At 47.3% G+C, this 15,126-nt stretch overlaps 1 protein-coding gene across 1 annotated transcript in view; it reads left to right on the top strand.

Moving 5' to 3' along the window:
* The first annotated feature begins 3,677 nt into the window (after positions 1–3,677).
* Positions 3,678–15,126, top strand: part of LOC146176015 (uncharacterized) — a 37,847-nt gene continuing 26,398 nt past the window's right edge. Inside the window, exons 1-3 of the mRNA XM_084580900.1 lie at positions 3,678–3,771; positions 5,845–5,940; positions 14,239–14,448. The gene's annotated coding sequence lies outside the window, so the exon portion shown is untranslated. The remainder of the gene's footprint in view (positions 3,772–5,844; positions 5,941–14,238; positions 14,449–15,126) is intronic.

Here is a 15,126-nt window from a genome sequence, read left to right as displayed (position 1 = left end):
TATAAATTGGCTTTTTATGGTAAAAAGACTGCTTATTCGGCGCCATAATACCAGTGTTGGTGGACTTGAGGGAAACTTCAATGACGTTAGCTATTTAGCTCTTTAACTAATTTGTGAGAATGAGTTATGACTTTGGCCGCTAGATTTAAATTCCTAGCTGGCCAGTCAGAGTAAGCTTGACAGTTTCGATAATTTGAAAAAGCTTGATGTACCCGCCGCTTTGGCCCAAATAATTTTGTCTAGCTGGTGCCAAGAGCAAAGGCCTTCGAAAACCCCGCTCTCATCCGGCAGCTCCTTTTCGGGGAGATAGGCTGTATGAGTATGAACTTATGGCCTGCCTCAGTGCTCGCACTGCTGTCACTGTATTGCAGAATTACTTTTTTTTCTTGAGGGCGCTGCCCACCCGGAGTACGGAACACCGAGTCAGCTGTTACTTCTGATATACCTGCAAGGCAAAGTTTCAGAGGAATTTTGCAAATTAGCCTCGACGCCAACGCGCAGATGGTCTACCGCGCACCAGGTTCCGGGGACTTATGGAAGTGTTGCGTTTTTCGAAGTGCGATGGCTTAGCCCCGGCGGCCCCTTTTACCGAGACAGAAAGACGTGCCATTTTTGCGAGGCGGGAACTGCGGCACACTCTGCGGCCTGATCCGAGACCCTCTGACAACTGTGACCGGGTTTATGTTCAAAGTTAAAAACATCGAGTGCACCTGGCTACACAAGAAGAAAACATATATTCACCATCTTATGGGGGTTTCAACTGTATGAAATCTCTCTGCTGCCCATTATCCGGCCGTAAGTTAGAAAGTTGCCAATGCCCCTTGCACGTACACCTTTGTCAAAAGTTTAGAGCTCTGGGGTCTACTTCTGAGACATATCATGTGGCTCATAATGCATTCCCAGGTTTTCAAACTTGCTGAAGGCAAGAAGCTTTCTCGCCCTACCCTCTCCTATGGCTAGAACTTCCACGATTGTTAAATAAGTCAAATTATACGGCTTAAAAGCAAACTCTTTGGGCTCTAAACTTTGACAAAGGCTGTATGTCTTTCCTCGTCATGGACGCTGTCTACACTCCATTCCCAGTTCTTCGTCTTACCAACGCCTACACAGCCTTTCGTCTCTTTGCCTGGCCAGCCTGTTGCAACATGCGGCTTCCCGTCTTCCAATAGATATATCTATCCCCAGTTCTCCGGTACAAGATCCATCCAGACCGCTTCACCTGTGTATGATCGCCGTCCGCAAACTTCGGCCTCAACAAGGACGTTTTCAGGACCGCCTATCATCTCTCATAGTTGCCATTATCTAGAGCTCCGCCTTCGCGGCTTCCAATGGGTTCTCCCGGCTTTAAGAAAGGTTACCCAGCATTGCTAAACTGCTGACAATATTCGCCATCCCCATCATACGAGAGGCTTCCTCTTAATTACTTTATGGAGCCACACCCACGCCCTCTCGATCACCTTTTGGTAGCCTCCAACATCAAGCCCTTGTCCTCAAGGGTACTCAAACAAGAATCTCGGCGATCCGCGCACGTCTCCCCGATCCTCCTCGATTTCAGACGAGTCATCGACGGACTCGACGGTACAGATCTTTTCGACAGCAGTGTAGAACATTTTTTTGAATGAGCATCTAAGGTTGATCTTCTGTAGGATGAACCACAAATAAGAACCGCCGGAGGTCCCTTCATCGCCCCCTGCAGCCGAAGTACTGCCCAGGAAGAGATTAACGGTCTCACAGGCTCACTCAGCTCCGTCGTCTTGCAACGCTAGTGGAGATACATTATTCTTGGTAAAGAGTTTTAACCCAGTCTAATAGATTGCGATGAGGCGGGGCTAGTTGGCAATGCATTATCGAAAAACTTACCTGCGCCAAAAGGACGGACCAATATAAAAAGAACACAGGACGAACGCTTCACGAAGCGCGTTTAGTGGAAGACGTGGCTTTACAGCTTGAACATAGCCTCTCTGATCTTACAGCTACAGAGCTGGTTGCCGCTGGTGAACGTACGTCAACTGGAAGGCAGCATTAAGCTTTTTGCACGAAGTCTGGATGTTGCTTGACGTATCACGCGACTCTGCACTGACTGCACCCGGACCCTTGTCACAAAATCTCGAAGCACCCCGTATCAACTAATGGGACAGTACCCATTCCGATTGAGCACATTAGCGCTACTACCGGTCCTGTCGCCCTATCCGAAGCTCTTGTCTGCTCACCAGCCAATGGCAGTTCCTTTAGATGTGGGCATCTCGCCATTACTTTCTGCAGAGGAATGAAAAAGGGGCTCGAATAGCTGGCTATATGTCACGAACCGGTCCTGTCACCCTATCCGAAGCTATTGTCTGCTCACCAGCCAATGGCAGTGTCTTTAGATGTAGGCACCTAGCCATTACTCTCTGCAGAGGAACGTAAAAAGCGGCTCGCATTGTTGGCTATATGTCACGAACGTTTTCTCGTATCATCAGGGGACGACCGGACGTCGCTAATTAAGGAGAGTCATAACCGGCGACGCAGTTGAACCTGTTCTTCAGTCGCATTATTGAGTTCCTCTGGCCTGACACGACGCTGAACACAAGTCAGTTGACGCACTCAGCTACATCCTGCAGCATCATGAGGTTCATTTCTACTCTGGTTACTGGGTGCTGTTTCGACTCCAGTTCACCAGGGCGGCCTTGGTAAAAGCTCTTGAAATGCTGGTTTGGACCATACCAGGTGGTTATATTGTAGCAATCCTGAAGAGGTTGAGAAGGGCAGAAGGAAAGGATAAAGACGCTGGGCAAAACTCTCGTGCCGGACGCGCAACCGTTGACCAGCTGGGCTCTCTCTGCCTTCTCCTTTGTTCAGCGCTCCGGCAATAAATCCACGTCGTAACAATACAGTAGAACTAAACATTTAGGTCCTCCGAGTTGTAATGCGACCTTGCCGTCGATCGTCTCGCTTCGAATTCGTTCACGTCATTCACAAAGCGCCGTTTTACCGATAGCTGCCCATCTCTTTACTTGTGCACTCACCATACCATTCAACATTTCAGCTTTGCCTTCCTAGGCGTGCCGTCCGGAGCGGGATGGGGCAGTGACCTTTGTTACGGGTGCTATGTACCGCAACTTGCTACTGCCTGCTCAGCGCTAATCCTTAATGAGGAGGCAAGGATGCCGATGAATCATCGTCGGCTGACTGTCGCAGCCACTCCGCAAGGCTATGCAGCCTCTAGTCTCTTCCGCCGCGGGCCCTCCTCGGCATGCCTCCGTTCCCAGATGGTTTCAAGAACGCGAGACAATAGAGATATTTACCTTACCGTGATCCGCCACCGTGACCCTCAACCGCGCGTGGGCGGGGCGCACAAGCTGATTGGTCCCGATGCGGCAGGTCTATGTGCCAACAATCAAGTATGTGGCGCCATCTATCGGCGTCAAGGGGATCTAGGCATGCGCAGTGGAACGCGCGGTGGCGGATAACGGTAGCTGATCGCGAATCACGGTAAGCTAAATCTCTCTGATAGGTTCCATACGCTCTCAAATATCTTGAGATCAGTTTGCTAATTGACAAGAAGCAACTCGCAGTGTGCCCCAGCAGTTTGGATGTTGCTTATGTTTAGAAAAGCAACCTGTTAAGTTGGTAACGCGTATACAGTGATCTCGAATAATTGCAAAAATACTAACCGCAAAAACTGTCATTCCAGAGACAAAAATACGCCGGTCATCTTCATTTTGCTCTCATTGTTTTTCGGAGTCCTTCTGATTCTCGGTATTGGATACGCTGTCCTTGGAGGAAGCTCGGGTGAGTACATCACATTTTCTGGGTTAATTATGCTCGTGCCAAGTGAATAGATGGCTTAATACACAAGTACCAGCTTGTGTAATGACGTTTAGAGGTACATTCAGAAGCCTCTTTATTCAAATCCTGAGCGGAAACGTGGCGGTGTTTCAAAACACTTAATTACAATCCGCAGGGATGAGTTCTTTCGCCTCTTGTATTTCTTATTAAGTAACTGACATTCATTCGTGTAGTAATTCACCTATCCAGCTTCGCATTTTTGCAGATAATTGTGTCCTATACATAGATAAAATCCTCCTTAACAATCCTCTAGAATCAATGGCCGCTTGGTGCATCTCATGACACGGGGAATACAATTATGTGCCAGTAAGACCAAAAGCATTGCATTCAGTAATAAAAAAAACTTCACATAGACACTTGATGACACACAGGTCAACAAATACAATCAGGTAAAGCATCTTGGACTCGTCCTAACTTCTAACCTTCACTGGGAACCCCATATCAAAGCCATTTGCTTTATTTCTGGACAAAACTGCGCAATACGCCAGCCCATATTAACCTAATGCTTATGAAACTCTTAGAATATCCTAGAATATGCGGATATAATCTTAAGCCCGCGTCGAAAATTTTAATCAACAATTTAAAGCGCATCCAGAAACTAGAAGTAAGGTTTGTCTACTCAAAGTATCTACGCCAAATTAGCACTACCAGTCTAATCATTTAAGCAAACTTGCAAGCATTGTCACATCCGAATATAATTTCAGATTAAAGTATTTGTACCAACAGGTATTTGCACTATTTCACGGCCAAGTTAAAATAAAAAAATCACAATACATACTCTCTCCTTTCAAACATATCTACAACAAATCAGTAATATAGTCCGTTAACCTACCAGCCTTGTAAATGTATATACAAGTACTCCTTGTTCCCTGATGCAACCTTCTATTGCAAGAAATTACCCGAAGGTGCTGTCATATGTACGACCTTGAATCATTTATTGATTATATTCAGAAAATTCACTTTTCTTTTTGTCTCATGTTGTCATTAATGTTAGAATGAGAGAACAGAGTTGTATTTTTTTGTACTTTGTGTTTTTTTTTTTTGATAGCCACATGCTTGCACTGTACACACTCCTGCAAGAAACAGGTCCTGCGGAATGTTTAAATAAATAAATAAATAAAATTCAAAAGAACGAAATACTGAAAGCCTATGCAGTGGCATTCCCAAGAACTTGTGTCCAGTAAAGGCGCACAAAGAAAACTCCTGGCCAAAAGAAATTTGAAAGTTCAATATCGCTTTTGACACACCGGGGGTTCATTTCGCCTACAGAGACTGAAAATTGCTTCGCATTCGCCTTTGGTGACAAGGTCGTTGACATCAAAAGAAGACACAGGCTTGATGGTACTGAAATTAACTCTTTATTGGGCTGACTTGCGCCCGCAAAAGAACTAAGCAACTCGGCGGCGGCGATAGCAACAAACGTGCTCGTCGATCGTCGAATAAAGAATGCCCGTCAAATTCGTCAACGCTCAATTTAAAGGCTGCACAGAACAATCTAGATAATGTCGCAAACAGCTACCAACACAGGCTGGAACATTGTGGAAAGACACACGAGTGGCCGGAATCTTCGAGATAGATCTCGGTGCATCTTGCGCGACAACGAAACTGATAAAGGTGTGACTCGCGACATCGAGCACTAACAAACAAAGATTGCGGAACTGATACGCGATCCAGAATCAGAGTGATAAGCCTGTATGCCGGTGGCTGTTGAAAAACAATGGATACAGTTTTGAAGGTTTCGCGGCAATATACAAAAGTGCATTGGGAACCCTGTAGCATGGGGAAGTGAAAATGATGGCGGGCTGTACCGACAGTGGCGGCTCACATGAATCAATAAAGTCGTGCTTTTCCCAGGGTATCTAAATGTTTTTGCAGCAAAAAGGTTCGCAGGCGCGTATGCTCTGAACTAACCCAGTAGGCGCAGCACCGCGATTAAGGTTAGTTGAGAGAGCGCTGGCAAACCGATGGACACCCAGCGACACCTCTGACTGTGTTAGTTCTTCGCACCATGTTCAGACATCGAGGAGACCGACGGACCGGAGGAGTCCAGTAACGGCCGCGGCGGCGACAGTGACAGCGGTGACTCGTCCGGCCCAAGCCCTTATAACTATGGTGAGTGTCGCTAAATTGCCCGCTTGCAGTACGGATTAAGTTTAGTTCTTCGGGGTTTGACTCTTGGAAGTGGCTCGGGTTATGTGGGACGCCGTAGCGGAGGGTGGCGGGTCATTGATACCGCGTGGGGTTCTTTATTAGGTTGTCAGAGAAAGAGCGCTAGCAGACGACAGACCAGGAAGAGGACACACACACATGCGCTTTTTGCGCTCAATTGAGCGCATGTGTGTGTGTCCTCCTCTTCCTGGTCTGTCGTCTGCTAGCGCTCTTTCCCTGACAATGAATAACCAACTCGCCCAGCAACATATCCTGTTCTTTATTAGAGATGTTTAGTTTACCGTGATCCACGATCCGCTACCGTGATCTGCCGCCGCGCGTTCCACTGCGCATGCCCAAATCCCCTTGACGTCCATAGATGGCGCCACATACTGGACGTCGGTAAGACGTCGGCACATAGACTTGCCTCGTCGGAACCAGTCACCTTTCGCACCCTGCCCAAGCGCGCTAGAGGGTCACGGTGGCGGATCGCAGATCACGGTAAGCTAAATCTCAATTGTGCCCTCACATCGCGCAGCACACGACTTATAGACTCTTCATCTTCACCAAAATTGGACCGCCCCGGCCGCTACCAAAGCCAAGTTTCCTTCCAAACTAGTGTATACAGTGCCCTAAACGCTAGGCCTTCGCTAAAGTGGGGAAGGGGGGGATTTCAACTAGGAAATCAGGGCAATGCTGAACATATTTGCAGAGCATAGCGGTCTTTCTTATCTGCCTCTCAGGTGTAGGTCTTTTGCAGGCAATCTGTGCATATCAGTGCTTCGCCATTTGAAACTTATCTGTGTGAACTGATATGAGGCACACTCCCGTGAGCTTAGAACGCTAACTAGAGATTAGAGCGGACTTAAAGAATTCTTACATTATGCCATACCACCTCTATATGACCGGAAACAGCTCGCATATTCTTTATTAACATGGAAGACACTGAAAGTACTCCCCTGATGGGGCTGGGACAGGTAGGTCACCGCCGCTTGCGGCGGTGGCTTGGTTGGTTCATGGTTGGTTGGTTCATAGGAAGGGAAAGGCGCAGTATCTGTCACACTTGCTCTGTGGACACCTGAACCGCGCCGTAAGGGAAGGGATGAAGGTGGGAGTGAAAGTGGATAGAGAGAAAGGGGGCCGTAGTGGAGGGCTACGGAGTAATATCGACCACCTGGGGATCTTTAACGTGCGCTGACATCGCACAGCACACGGACGCCACTTCGTTTCGCCTCCATCGAAACGCAGCCGCCGAGGCCGGGATTCGATCCCGGGAACTCCGGCACAGTAGTCGGGCGTCTTACCACTGCACCACCCCGGCGGGGCATTTTCTCCTGTTTGCATGAGGCAGCGGAGGTGGCTCAGCTACAGAGCCAGTAGCAGGCTCGTGCATTTTTTTTTTCCTTCCTCCTACAGCCACAACAACAACAGCGTGAGGAGGGGAGGAGGTGATGAAGGGTGACAATTCCTGGCCCTACGGGGCTGGGAAGGTAGGTCACCGCCGCTTGCGGCGGGGGCTAGCCAGCCCCCGAGAGAGAGAGAGAAAACATTTATTGCTCTAAAAAGTTTCTGGTTTTAGCGGCCGGCCGATGTCTCCATATCTTCGGCCTCTTCACAAGGTCGGCGTCCCTATTCCAGGGCACCGCTGTCTTGCTGCTTCGCAGGCGTGCCGCACCCCGAATTTTTATCTGTTGTAGTCCGTAATTGCACCCGCCACCGCTTGGATGGTGGGCGACGGCTGCTGCGGCGCGCGTCTTTCTCTCCTTCTTTCTTCTTTTCTTTATTTTCTGTTGTGTCCACACGAGGCAGCGGAGGTGGCTCTTCTACAGAGCCAGTAGCAGGCCCGTGCATTTTTTTTTCTTTCTTCCTACAGCCACAACAACAACAACAACAGCGCGAGTGTAAAAAAGTTATCACTAGTGTTAAAAATGCCGATGCACTAAAGGATCGCGACAGGTTTTATGTTTCAGGAAGGTGCCAAAGCAAGCGCGATTGATTTTAACCGAGTTGGATTGGAAGCCGCCCTGACATTCGTCAACGCGTATTTTCTCTAGTGTAGCTTACGCGCTAGAGTATCAGCTTCCTTCGGGACAATTATGTTTATTTTCGGAAAAGTCATATTTTCATATGTTTGAATAGAGTTTAACATAAATGTTCATGATGAAGAATGCAACGTAACTGAAACAGCACAAATAGTTGCACCTGCGCCACCAATTTAACCACAGATATTACAATGTAAGCATATTTTATACGAAAACAGTTGTAATTGGACAGTTGGACGTATGCATGAAATTTTATAAAGTAAAAGAATTATCCGCTATAAAATAAAACGCCATAAAATGCCACATCGTGTTATCGGCCTTACTTATATGGGGTGGAGCCAGGCCACTGCCTCGATGAGACGATGAGGTAAATTAAAAAGAAAGGTTTAATACGGTCGCACTTTACAGAACAAATGAACGCACCATGTTCCGCTATCAGCTTGTACAACACGCGCACTCTGTCTTCACCCTCGCTCGCCCCTAAAAGCCCCACATGTTCCATGATGATGATATTTTCTTGACACGCCACCGCACAAAATTTATGCCCTCTAACGCTGAGAGGAACGAGAAGTCACTCGTATAAAATTAAGTAAAAATAGGTAATAACTGTAATTCCAAAATAGGTGATCAAATTCGCACTGCCCACCAAGATGTCGAGTTTACGCTGCTAAATTTGACACTACCTTTTGACGTTAGCGAATCCATGGGGCTTCTGCAAACGCGGTCATTTCCTCTCGAGGTGTGCTTTCCACATCTTAGAGAATGGTCCCTTATAGGGCCTGCTAATCTGCTCAATCTCACGAGAATCTCATCTGAAGATCACTTAGGTTCGACTACTGTGCCGGAGATCTGCTCAATCTCACGAGAATCTCATCTGAAGATCACTTAGGTTCGACTACTGTGCCGGAGATCTGCTCAATCTCACGAGAATCTCATCTGAAGATCACTTAGGTTCGACTACTGTGCCGGAGGTCTGCTCAATCTCACGAGAATCTCATCTGAAGATCACTTAGGTTCGACTACTGTGCCGGAGATCTGCTCAATCGCACGAGAATCTCATCTGAAGATCACTTAGGTTCGACTACTGTGCCGGAGATCTGCTCAATCTCACGAGAATCTCATCTGAAGATCACTTAGGTTCGACTACTGTGCCGGAGATCTGCTCAATCTCACGAGAATCTCATCTGAAGATCACTTAGGTTCGACTACTGTGCCGGAAATCTGCTCAATCTCACGAGAATCTCATCTGAAGATCACTTAGGTTCGACTACTGTGCCGGAGATCTGCTCAATCTCACGAGAATCTCATCTGAAGATCACTTAGGTTCGACTACTGTGCCGGAGATCTGCTCAATCGCACGAGAATCTCATCTGAAGATCACTTAGGTTCGACTACTGTGCCGGAGGTCTGCTCAATCTCACGAGAATCTCATCTGAAGATCACTTAGGTTCGACTGCTGTGCCGGAGATCTGCTCAATCTCACGAGAATCTCATCTGAAGATCACTTAGGTTCGACTACTGTGCCGGAGATCTGCTCAATCTCACGAGAATCTCATCTGAAGATCACTTAGGTTCGACTACTGTGCCGGAGATCTGCTCAATCTCACGAGAATCTCATCTGAAGATCACTTAGGTTCGACTACTGTGCCGGAGGTCTGCTCAATCTCACGAGAATCTCATCTGAAGATCACTTAGGTTCGACTACTGTGCCGGAGATCTGCTCAATCTCACGAGAATCTCATCTGAAGATCACTTAGGTTCGACTACTGTGCCGGAGGTCTGCTCAATCTCACGAGAATCTCATCTGAAGATCACTTAGGTTCGACTACTGTGCCGGAGATCTGCTCAATCTCACGAGAATCTCATTTGAAGATCACTTAGGTTCGACTACTGTGCCGGAGATCTGCTCAATCTCACGAGAATCTCATCTGAAGATCACTTAGGTTCGACTACTGTGCCGGAGGTCTGCTCAATCTCACGAGAATCTCATCTGAAGATCACTTAGGTTCGACTACTGTGCCGGAGATCTGCTCAATCTCACGAGAATCTCATCTGAAGATCACTTAGGTTCGACTACTGTGCCGGAGATCTGCTCAATCTCACGAGAATCTCATCTGAAGATCACTTAGGTTCGACTACTGTGCCGGAGGTCTGCTCAATCTCACGAGAATCTCATCTGAAGATCACTTAGGTTCGACTACTGTGCCGGAGATCTGCTCAATTGCACGAGAATCTCATCTGAAGATCACTTAGGTTCGACTACTGTGCCGGAGATCTGCTCAATCTCACGAGAATCTCATCTGAAGATCACTTAGGTTCGACTACTGTGCCGGAGATCTGCTCAATCTCACGCGAATCTCATCTGAAGATCACTTAGCTTCGACTACTGTGCCGGAGATCTGCTCAATCTCACGAGAATCTCATCTGAAGATCACTTAGGTTCGACTACTGTGCCGGAGATCTGCTCAATCTCACGAGAATCTCATCTGAAGATCACTTAGGTTCGACTACTGTGCCGGAGATCTGCTCAATCGCACGAGAATCTCATCTGAAGATCACTTAGGTTCGACTACTGTGCCGGAGATCTGCTCAATCGCACGAGAATCTCATCTGAAGATCACTTAGGTTCGACTACTGTGCCGGAGATCTGCTCAATCTCACGAGAATCTCATCTGAAGATCACTTAGGTTCGACTACTGTGCCGGAGATCTGCTCAATCTCACGAGAATCTCATCTGAAGATCACTTAGGTTCGACTACTGTGCCGGAGGTCTGCTCAATCTCACGAGAATCTCATCTGAAGATCACTTAGGTTCGACTACTGTGCCGGAGATCTGCTCAATCTCACGAGAATCTCATCTGAAGATCACTTAGGTTCGACTACTGTGCCGGAGATCTGCTCAATCTCACGAGAATCTCATCTGAAGATCACTTAGGTTCGACTACTGTGCCGGAGGTCTGCTCAATCTCACGAGAATCTCATCTGAAGATCACTTAGGTTCGACTACTGTGCCGGAGATCTGCTCAATCTCACGAGAATCTCATCTGAAGATCACTTAGGTTCGACTACTGTGCCGGAGATCTGCTCAATCGCACGAGAATCTCATCTGAAGATCACTTAGGTTCGACTACTGTGCCGGAGGTCTGCTCAATCTCACGAGAATCTCATCTGAAGATCACTTAGGTTCGACTACTGTGCCGGAGATCTGCTCAATCTCACGAGAATCTCATCTGAAGATCACTTAGGTTCGACTACTGTGCCGGAGATCTGCTCAATCTCACGAGAATCTCATCTGAAGATCACTTAGGTTCGACTACTGTGCCGGAGATCTGCTCAATCTCACGAGAATCTCATCTGAAGATCACTTAGGTTCGACTACTGTGCCGGAGGTCTGCTCAATCTCACGAGAATCTCATCTGAAGATCACTTAGGTTCGACTACTGTGCCGGAGATCTGCTCAATCTCACGAGAATCTCATCTGAAGATCACTTAGGTTCGACTACTGTGCCGGAGGTCTGCTCAATCTCACGAGAATCTCATCTGAAGATCACTTAGGTTCGACTACTGTGCCGGAGATCTGCTCAATCTCACGAGAATCTCATCTGAAGATCACTTAGGTTCGACTACTGTGCCGGAGATCTGCTCAATCTCACGAGAATCTCATCTGAAGATCACTTAGGTTCGACTACTGTGCCGGAGATCTGCTCAATCTCACGAGAATCTCATCTGAAGATCACTTAGGTTCGACTACTGTGCCGGAGATCTGCTCAATCTCACGAGAATCTCATCTGAAGATCACTTAGGTTCGACTACTGTGCCGGAGGTCTGCTCAATCTCACGAGAATCTCATCTGAAGATCACTTAGGTTCGACTACTGTGCCGGAGATCTGCTCAATCTCACGAGAATCTCATCTGAAGATCACTTAGGTTCGACTACTGTGCCGGAGATCTGCTCAATCTCACGAGAATCTCATCTGAAGATCACTTAGGTTCGACTACTGTGCCGGAGATCTGCTCAATCTCACGAGAATCTCATCTGAAGATCACTTAGGTTCGACTACTGTGCCGGAGATCTGCTCAATCTCACGAGAATCTCATCTGAAGATCACTTAGGTTCGACTACTGTGCCGGAGGTCTGCTCAATCTCACGAGAATCTCATCTGAAGATCACTTAGGTTCGACTACTGTGCCGGAGATCTGCTCAATCTCACGAGAATCTCATCTGAAGATCACTTAGGTTCGACTACTCTGCCGGAGGTCTGCTCAATCTCACGAGAATCTCATCTGAAGATCACTTAGGTTCGACTACTGTGCCGGAGATCTGCTCAATCTCACGAGAATCTCATCTGAAGATCACTTAGGTTCGACTACTGTGCCGGAGATCTGCTCAATCTCACGAGAATCTCATCTGAAGATCACTTAGGTTCGACTACTGTGCCGGAGATCTGCTCAATCTCACGAGAATCTCATCTGAAGATCACTTAGGTTCGACTACTGTGCCGGAGGTCTGCTCAATCTCACGAGAATCTCATCTGAAGATCACTTAGGTTCGACTACTGTGCCGGAGATCTGCTCAATCTCACGAGAATCTCATCTGAAGATCACTTAGGTTCGACTACTGTGCCGGAGATCTGCTCAATCTCACGAGAATCTCATCTGAAGATCACTTAGGTTCGACTACTGTGCCGGAGGTCTGCTCAATCTCACGAGAATCTCATCTGAAGATCACTTAGGTTCGACTACTGTGCCGGAGATCTGCTCAATCTCACGAGAATCTCATCTGAAGATCACTTAGGTTCGACTACTGTGCCGGAGATCTGCTCAATCTCACGAGAATCTCATCTGAAGATCACTTAGGTTCGACTACTGTGCCGGAGATCTGCTCAATCTCACGAGAATCTAATCTGAAGATCACTTAGGTTCGACTACTGTGCCGGAGATCTGCTCAATCTCACGAGAATCTCATCTGCAGATCACTTAGGTTCGACTACTGTGCCGGAGATCTGCTCAATCGCACGAGAATCTCATCTGAAGATCACTTAGGTTCGACTACTGTGCCGGAGATCTGCTCAATCTCACGAGAATCTCATCTGAAGATCACTTAGGTTCGACTACTGTGCCGGAGATCTGCTCAATCTCACGAGAATCTCATCTGAAGATCACTTAGGTTCGACTACTGTGCCGGAGATCTGCTCAATCTCACGAGAATCTAATCTGAAGATCACTTAGGTTCGACTACTGTGCCGGAGATCTGCTCAATCGCACGAGAATCTCATCTGAAGATCACTTAGGTTCGACTACTGTGCCGGAAATCTGCTCAATCTCACGAGAATCTCATCTGAAGATCACTCAGATTCGACTAATGTGCCGGAGATCTGCTCAATCTCACGAGAATCTCATGTGAAGATCACTTAGATTCGACTACTGTGCCGTAGATCTGCTCAATCTCACGAGAATCTCGTCTGAAGATCACAGGTTCGACTACTGTGCCGGAGTAATCGGGTTCGATAGTGATACCGACCGTGGTAGCTGCGTTTCGATGGGGGAGAAACGAAGAGGCGTCCGTACATGTGCTGCGCGATGTTACTCCGTAGCCCTCTACTACGGGTTCTATTTCTCTCTTTCCACTTTCATTTCCACCTTCTTCCATTCCCTTGCGGCGCGGTTCAGGTGTCCACAGAAACAACTGGGACAGATACAGCGCCTTTCCTTTCCTGTGAACCACTTAGTCTTCAAAGCCTAGAAATATTTTGTGAGCGATATAAGGCGGTTACTCAATAAGAATGCACTGGACGCGCTCTGATTCGCGGAAATTCGAACTTTTGTTTCATACGATGCTCTAGCCTAAGCAGTCAGTTTACTATTAGTCACGTTGCCTGTTTAGCCTACAACATTCGTATTGTTACTGTGAGTTTCCTTTACCGCTGAAAATGTAGAAAAAATGTTATCCTTTCTTGAACGCTTACTTAGATAATAATAAAACAGCAACACTATTCACAGCAGAAATACATGCCAGAAGCCTGATGAAAAAGAGTCCACATTGCAGCCTGTCAAGGCCGCAGGTGTCCCACACTAGCAACGTCAGACAGCAGTCAGGAAATTATACAAATACACTGACCTACATTATCTCTGTGGTCCGACACAGAGGTGTCGCTCTGAGAGTGTTTTCGACTGTGTTCAGCGCATCTGCAATGATACGGCTGCTTTCTTGGCATTTCAGCCCCAAGACCTAGGAAAGAGACGAAGGCCACTCTGCAGGATCCCAGTCAAGACGCGTCAACAGGCGCTGATAAGAGCGGACAAACGCCGGAAGCACTACCGATTCCGGCAGCGGAGACTACGACGACTACAACAACGACTACAACAACGACGACAACGACAACGACAACGTCAACGACAACGACTACTACAGCGACACCAAACGGTCCCTGTAAGTTTCGACTACTGTTTCAACGCGACTGCTTAATGATCTACTACTCGCAGTGCTGGCAGTAACGCGTTGCAAGTAACGACGTTGCCGATAACGCGTTACTTTTTCTCGGTAACATAATACTCGTTACCATTTTGGAACTGTAACGTGTAACGTACTTACGTTAACATGTTTCGGTACCGCGGGATGTCACGTTACTAGTTTCCTTTTTTTTCCCAATAATCAACGCCCCTCCCCCTCCCTGCGCTCCCCCCCCCCCCCCGAAAAAAAAAATACTTGGTAAATAAAAAAATAAATTGATTATAACGTTGAATATCAATCTTATATGCTTCCTTCGGCTTCAACAACTTTTGGTGTCCCTAAAGCGAATGTTTGAAGCAGCCTCTTATTTCTCGAAGCCTTTCGTTGTCTGCGAAGAGGTGCTCTTAGTAGCGAGTTCAGCGAGGGTTTTTGTTGAAGATTGAAGCATGGGGCGGCTATGTAAGAAACGCTGCTGGCATCCCTCTATTTTTATGCTACCACTTCGGGGTGATTTTAACGGTGTGGCTGCCTTGCCATGCTGTAATAGCGTATATGAAAGGTGCGGAGGGGAAATTTAGTTAACCACTGAAATCTTCCCTAAGAACTGCCTCTTCCAATTTACCAACTCGCTCCTCATAATTCTTCATTCTTCGGAGA

This window comes from Amblyomma maculatum, chromosome 10 (assembly GCF_055883805.1).
Source record: "Amblyomma maculatum isolate TAMU_Amacu chromosome 10, ASM5588380v1, whole genome shotgun sequence".
Taxonomy (NCBI): domain Eukaryota; kingdom Metazoa; phylum Arthropoda; class Arachnida; order Ixodida; family Ixodidae; genus Amblyomma; species Amblyomma maculatum.
Note: the sequence above shows the minus strand (reverse complement) of the source record. Positions and strands in the feature narration are given on the sequence as shown.